The 8250-nt window shown below is 44.1% G+C and overlaps 1 pseudogene; it reads left to right on the plus strand.

Moving 5' to 3' along the window:
• The first annotated feature begins 6448 nt into the window (after positions 1-6448).
• Positions 6449-7613, plus strand: LOC123401005 (annotated as a pseudogene).
• The last annotated feature ends 637 nt before the right edge of the window (positions 7614-8250 follow it).

Genomic DNA, 8250 nt, shown 5'->3' on the forward strand with positions numbered 1-8250 from the left:
TCATGATTGTTTTGATTGAAGTGTTGACGTTTGAGACTTATTATTATTTGCTCGCTAGTTGATTATGCCATTGATATAAGTTTACCGTGAGACCTAGATGTCATTTGCTTATGTGGTTAGCTTGTGATCTTGCTGAAATTCTGGTTATGAGTTAGACATAGTTGCAACAACAAGATCAAACAGAGTTCGTAAAAGTTTTTCTTTTGTCTCTTTCAGTTTGTCAACTGAATTGCTTGAGGAAAAGCAAGGCTTTAAGCTTGGGGGCGTTGATACGTCTCCATCGTATCTACTTTTACAAACTCTTTTGCCCTCGTTTTGGACTCTAATTTGCATGATTTGAATGGAACTAACCCGGACTAACGCTGTTTTCAGCAGAATTTCCATGGTGTTGTTTTTGCGCAGAAATAAAAGTTCTCGGAATGACCTGAAAATTTACATAGAATTTTTGTGGAATATAAAAAAAATACTGGCACAAGAATCAGCAGAGGAAGTGGAGCGTGGATCCCACAAGCCCACCAGGCGCGGGCCCCCCTGGTCGTGCCTGGCAGGCTTGTGGGGCCCACAAAACTCCACCGCCTCCAACCTCAAGTCTATTTAGTCCCTTTCGTCCGGAAAAAAATTAGGGAGAAGAGTTCATTGCGTTTTACAATACGGAGGCGCCGCCACCTCCTGTTCTTCCTCTGGAGGGCAGATCTGGAGTTCGTTCTGGGCTCCGGAGAGGGGAGATCGTCGCCATCGTCATCACCAACCTTCCTTCATCGCCAATTCCATGATGCTCTTCACCATTCGTGAGTAATCTCATCGTAGGCTTGCTGGACGGTGATGGATTGGATGAGATCTATCATGTAATCGAGTTAGTTTTGACGGGGATTGATCCCTAGTATCCACTATGTTCTGAGATTGATGTTGCTACTACTTTGCCATGCTTAATGCTTGTCACTAGGGCCCGAGTGCCATGATTTCAGATCTAAACCTATTATGTTCTCGTCAATATATGTATGTTCTTGATCCGTGTTATAACTGTTGCATGATGAATAGCATCCGGCATAATCATCCATCACCGATCCAATGCCTACGTGTTTTTCCTACTAGTCCTTGCTACGTTACTTTGCTGCTACTCCTGTCACTCCTGCTACTGTTACTCTGTCACTACTGTTGTTACTTTGTTGCTGCTGTTGTCACTTTGTTGCTACTGGTTACTGTTGCTACTGCTGCTATCATACTACGTTGCTACTGATACTTTGTTGCAGATACTAAATCTTTCAGGTGTGGTTGAATTGACAACTCAACTGCTAATACTTGAGAATGTTCTTTGGGTTCCCCTTGAGTCGAATCAATAAATTTGGGTTGAATACTCTACCCTCGAAAATGTTGCGATCCCCTACACTTGTGGATTATCACCCATACCCTTGCAATAATAGCACTCTGTTTCAGGCTTAGGTCCAGCTTTGGGTTTCTTCGTCGGATTAGCAACAGGCTTGCCGCACTTCTTTGAATTACCCTTCTTTCCTTTGTCGTTTCTCTTGAAACTACTGGTCTTATTCACCATCAACACTTGATGCTCTTTACGGAGTTCTGACTCTGCGACTTTCAGCATCACGAATAACTCGCCGGGTGACTTGTTCATCCCTTGCATGTTGTAGTTCAATACAAAGCCCTTATAGCTTGGTGGCCATGATTGAATAATTCTGTCAGCGATAGCCTCTTGCGAGAGTTCAATCCCCAGCTCAGCTAGACGGTTTGAGTACCCAGACATTTTGAGCACATGTTCACTGACACACAAATTCTCCTCCATCTTGCAAGCATAGAATTTATCTGAGGTCTCATACCTCTCGATCCGGGCGTTCTTCTGAAAGATAAACTTCAACTCCTGGAACATCTCATATGATCCATGACGCTCAATGCGACGTTGAAGTCCCGGCTCTAAGCCATACAAGACTGCACATTGAACTACTGAGTAGTCCTCCTTGCGCATTAACCAAGCATTCTTAACATCTTGGTCAGCCGCGGCGGATGGTTCATCTCCTAGCGCAGCATTAAGGACATAATCCTTCTTCCCAGCTTGCAGGAGCAACTTAAGATTACGAGCCCAGACTACAAAGTTGCTTCCATCATCTTTCAACTTAGCTTTCTCTGGGAATGTATTAAAATTCAGGGTGGCTGTCGCGTGAGCCATTGATCTACAACAAAAATATTTTCAAAGTGGACTTAGACTATGTTCAAGATAATTAAAGTTTAACTAATCAAATTACTTGCTAAGCTCCCACTCAAAAAGTACATCTCTCTAGTCATTTGAGTGGTTCATGATCCAATTCCACTAGCTCAAGTCCGATCATCACGTGAGTTGAGGATAGTTTCAGTGGTAAGCATCCCTATGCTAATGATATCAACTATATGATTCATGATAGACCTTTCGGTCTCATGTGTTCCGAGGCCATGTCTGCACATGCTAGGATCGTCAAGCTTAACCCGAGTGTTCCGCGTGTGCAACTGTTTTACACCCGTTGTATGTGAACGTTGAGTCTATCACACCCGATCATCACGTGGTGTCTCGAAACGACGAACTGTAGCAACGGTGCACAGTCGGGGAGAACACAATTTCATCTTGAAATTTTAGTGAGAGATCACCTCATAATGCTACCTACGTTCTAAGCAAAATAAGGTGCATAAAAGGATTAACATCACATGCAATTCATAAGTGACATGATATGGCCATCATCATGTGCTTTTTGATCTCCATCACCAAAGCACCGGCACGATCTTCTTGTCACCGGCGCCACACCATGATCTCCATCAACGTGTCGCCATCGGGGTTGTCGTGCTACTCATGCTATTACTACTAAAGTTATGTCCTAGCAATATAGTAAACGCATCTGCAAGCACAAACGTTAGTTTAAAAGACAACCCTATGGCTCCTGCCGGTTGCCGTACCGTCGACGTGCAAGTCGATATTAACTATTACAACATGATCATCTCATACATCCAATATTTCATATCACGTCATTGGCCATATCATATCACGAGCATAGCCTGCAAAAACAAGTTAGACGTCCTATAATTGTTGTTGCATGTTTTATGTGGTTGCAATGGGTATCTAGTAGATCGCATCTTACTTACGCAAAAACCACAACGGAGATGTGCAAATTGCTATTTAACCTCTCCAAGGACCGCCTCGGTCAAAACCAATTCAACTAAAGTTGAAGAAACAGACACCCGCCAGTCATCTTTATGCAACGAGGTTGCATGTCAATCGATGAAACCAGTCTTTCGTAAGCGTACGAATAATGTCGGTCTCGGCTGCTTCAATCCAACAATACCACTAAATCGAGAAAAGATTAAGGAGGGCAGTAAATCGAACATCACCGTCCACAAAACCCTTTGTGTTCTACTCGAGATAACATCTACGCATGACCCTAGCTCATGATGCCACTATTGGGGAACGTCACATGGGAAACATAAAATTTCCTACGCACACGAAGACCTATCATGGTGATGTCCATCTACGAGAGGAGATTTCGATCTATGTACCCTTGTAGATCGCACAGCAGGAGGCGTTAAGAAACATGGTTGATGTAGTGGAACGTCGTCACGTCCCTCGATCCGCCCTGCGAACCGTCCCACGAACCGTCCCGCGATCCGTCCCATGATTCGCTCCGATCTAGTGCCGAACGGACGGCACCTCCGCGTTCAGCACACATACAGCTCGACGATGATCTCGGCCTTCTTGATCCAGCAAACAAGACGGAGAAGTAGATGAGTTCTCCGACAGCATGACGGCGCTCCGGTTGTGGTGAAGGATCTACTCCTGCAGGGCTCCGCCCGAGCTCCGCAGAATTACGATCTAGAGGAAAAACCGTGATGTTTTGTGGTCGGGCTGTCGTGGCAATTGTCTCAAATCAGCCCTAGACCTTCACTATATATAGGAGGAGGGGTGGGGAGACTTGCCTTGGGGTCCAAGACCCCAAGAGCCCACCGGCCAAGGAGGTGGAGGAGTCCACCTCCAATCCTAGTCCAACTAGGATTGGAAGGTGGAGTCCTTCCCTTCCTTCCCACCTCTTTTTTTTTCTTTTCCTTTGATTTCTTATCTCCTCCGCATAGGGCCTCTTGGGCTGTCCCACCAACCCACTAAGGGCTGGTGCGGCACCCCTAAGGCCTATGGGCTTCCCCCAGGTGGGCTGCCCCCCCCCCCCCCCCCGGTGAACATCCGGAACCCATTCGTCACTCCCGGTACATTCCCGGTAATGGCCGAAGACTTTCTGGTTATCAAATGAGGTCATCCTATATATCAATCTTTGTCTCCGGACCATTCCGGAAACCCTCATGACGTCCGCGATCTCATCCGGGACTCCGAACAACATTCGGTAACCACACATATAACTCAACTATACTAAAACATCGCCGAACCTTAAGTGTGCAGACCCTGCGGGTTCGAGAACTATGCAGACATGCCCTGAGGTACTCCTCGGTCAATATCCAATAGCGGGACCTGGATGCCCATATTGGATCCTACATATTCTCCGAATAACTTATCGGTTGAACCTCAGTGTCAAGGATTCACGCAATCCCGTATGTCATTCCCTTTGTCCTTCGGTATGTTACTTGCCCGAGATTCGATCGTCGGTATCCGCATACCTATTTCAATCTCGTTACCGGCAAGTCTCTTTTCTCGTTCTGTAATACAAGATCCCGTGACTTACACTTAGTCACATTGCTTGCAAGGCATGTGTGTGATGTTGTATTACATAGAGGGCCCAGAGATACCTCTCCGTCACACGGAGTGACAAATCCCAGTCTTGATCCATACTAACCCAACGGAAACCTTCGGAGATACCTGTAGAGCACTTTTATAGTCACCCAATTACGTTGTGACATTTGATACACAAGGCATCCCTCCGGTACCAGTGGGTTATATGATCTCATGGTCATAGGAACTAATACTTGACACGCAGAAGACAATAGCAATAAAATGACATGATCAATATGCTACGTTCATAGTTTGGGTCTAGTCCATCACATGATTCTCCTAATAATGTGATCCAGTCATCAAGCAACAACACTTTGCACATAGTCAGAAAACCTTGACTATCCTTGACCAACTGGCTAGCCAACTAGAGGCTTGCTAGGGACATTGTTGTGTCTATTTATCCAAACATGTATATATGTTTTCATTCAATACAAATATAGCATGGATAATAAACGATTATCTTTAAACAGGAAATATAATAATAACTATTTATCATTGCCTCTAGGGCATATTTCCAACAGTATCATGCATTGTTATTGCCTTGTTCCACAACATGGGTTGCTTGTGAGTACATTCAAAGTACTCACTGGCATGCCACTAGTTATTTCATTGACCAGGCATGAGAGAACATGATATGATGAAGAATACCTTGGTGATGTTCAAGCGAGCTAGGATGCTTCCCAATGAGAATGCATGTAGGGTTAAGGAAAATGGCATGGGTTCAAGCTACCTATGAAGATTTTCAGCTGCAAATATATGAAATCTTGGCCATGAAGACCATATTTGAATAAACGGTACGTAATGGATGTAAGACTCTTGTTATTCAGTTTCTGTGTGTTCAGTGAGCATTGATATCTGGGATCACTATGCATGTACATTCTATGATCACGACTTATGAGTCGGGGTCCCCACACACCATGAGACCGGTAAAATAAAAAACCTATCAAGGACATGCCTTTGCCTTGCGCAGAGTACACTTGAACTCGATGGTGACGATCTTATCCTCTTCAAGATGGACCACCTTTCTTGCTTGCGCTAACTCAATGAAGACTAGTACATTGCCCCCATACTCCACTATCGGTGAGCCTCTATTGGGCACATATTCACATGCCCATTATGACCATAATGGACGACAAACTTCAAGCATATGATATCTTCGTGATGCTCTGCCTGAACTTGTACAACACAACCTTGAAGACGGTCACCACTTCATGTCATCCTCCATGGGATATATGAGATCTCCCTCTTTATGCAAGCCCATGGAAAATTACCCAACCCCTCATAGAACTACCGTACAAAAAGATCATGGGTTACTACACAAAGCACAATGGAGAATGCTTACCATACTGTGAGATCACTTGATCCCACACGATACATCTTCTACGCTTTGTGTGTTTATCTACTTGAATCCACTCTTTGTACTTATTTCTTGATCAACATTGTCTTTTATATTCTCTTCATAAAGATGATGTCTTGAAGGTAAACATGAATGTTCACACAATCTTCTTATTCAAGACATGCTTGCAATAAGCTCAACTCTCACATGACCAATCTTTGGATAAATCCTTGAATGCCACCTTGGTCATCATATAAACTCCTTGAAACCAAAAAATGCACATTAACAAATTCCTATGGAAAAGCCTTGAAGTAAAACTCAAAGCAACCTTAGTCCATAGGGATTGTCATCAATTACCAACACCGCACATGGAGAAATATATTGTAACACTATCGATGGGCCTACACACCAACATATTCGATGGCCATGACTAAAACATGGTCATCTCCTCACTGAACAACCCCAACAACGGCATCCGTGAGACTGTCCTCAATTCAAAGCCAGGCAAGTCCATCCACGACCAGGCTTACTACTGGTCGTAGTACACTCCTGCAATAGCGGAGCTTCATGGTTGCTAAAGGGGTCATTGCCTCCTACTCTAGGAAAACTCTTAAGTGTACCCCTAATTATTGGCTTCAAAATCCAAGATTTCTTAGCGTTTATGCATACATTGTCTTCTCTCCCCCTCGAGAATTGTCATCAAGTTCCACCACTACACTCTGATCACCCATATGCTCGCCCATGATATCATGCTCTTCATCGTGTGAAAGTATACGGACCACGTCGGCACGAGTATCGGATTATCACATCACATCTTACGATGGATGGATCCTTGATAATATGTATATACTTTTTATACACATTATGCTTAATCTGTTATGGTTATGGCCTCTCTTGCATTGCATGTAGGCGGGCATTTGTGAAGGGCAAGGAGGTGATACAGAAGATGAACAAGCTCATGAAGCTAAACACCATCGGCGTGTCCAAGGATGCACCACTACACACCGCTACGCGCCATCAAGATACCCGGGGCGGTCGTACACGGCTACAAGCCCCAGATTACCAACGCCCCAGTGGTGACGTGAATCTCCTCTTCCATTTTGCCCGACGACAGATGGCATACCGTTGGCACGCACTTTGTGTCGCTGTGTCAGCCTCGGGCATCTCCAGCCTCCTTCACGAGGTCGCTGGCTTCTCCACCTTCACCAAGGATACGGTCCCCGCTAATCCTGGTACACACATTACACAATCTACCACTACCTTATGTAAAATAATAATTAAATCTTCTATGACCTAATTTTTCTTGATTCTTTTGCATTTTTTGAACCAATGCTTCTCGATTGCAGCATTCGCATGGTTGCACTATGATAAGGAAGACTTGGAAGACCTGGAGAGCTTTCTGTGTGAACACAAGATCATAACATGTAACGGGACTAAGTTTGGAGCTGACTAACAGGGTGGTCGGGATCAGCATGGTCAACACCTGATGAATCGTTCAACACATTTGTCGACCGCCTTGACGCAATGAAATGAGTGCATCAAATCATAGAATGATGTGTTATTTTTCTTAGCTAATTTGTTTTCATATCTCCCTGGTTAGTGGATCAACGAGTTAAGTTTATGTCACATGCATGCACATTATTGGTGTGGGTTATGTACCTTGGTATGGGTTTGGTTTCATGGATCGTAATTGTCTTGAATATTCGAATACCCAAATTAAGTGATCCGGCTAAATAATTTCATTTTTCAATTATTCTTTATTCATGAAACAACCTGATATGCTATTTATTCCAAAAGAGAGGTGGGAGAGAATAACAATACAAACACCGGAAACAAAACAAGAGTTTCGGAGCCGGGTTTGAAAGAAATTATTTCATACTTTTTCTGGTTGATCTCTTACAACTAGCGAGGTTTTAGAAAATAGGGTAAGAAAGGCATTTGAACGATTGTGTTTTTCCTCAAAAATACTACTCTCTCTGTTCTCAAATACAAGAGGTATAAGGGCATCTCCAACGCCAACCCACAAAATGCCCAAATACGTCTAGACCATGTTGTCCGGGTCACTCTTGTCATCCAAGGAGAACCTCTATATGGCTGCTTAGCAGTCTCGGCGTACCGGTTCTTTTATTCAAGAGACAAATGTGGGGGAGCTTTGCCGGAGTCCGGACAT

Source organism: Hordeum vulgare, chromosome 1H (genome assembly GCF_904849725.1).
Source record: "Hordeum vulgare subsp. vulgare chromosome 1H, MorexV3_pseudomolecules_assembly, whole genome shotgun sequence".
NCBI lineage: Eukaryota > Viridiplantae > Streptophyta > Magnoliopsida > Poales > Poaceae > Hordeum > Hordeum vulgare.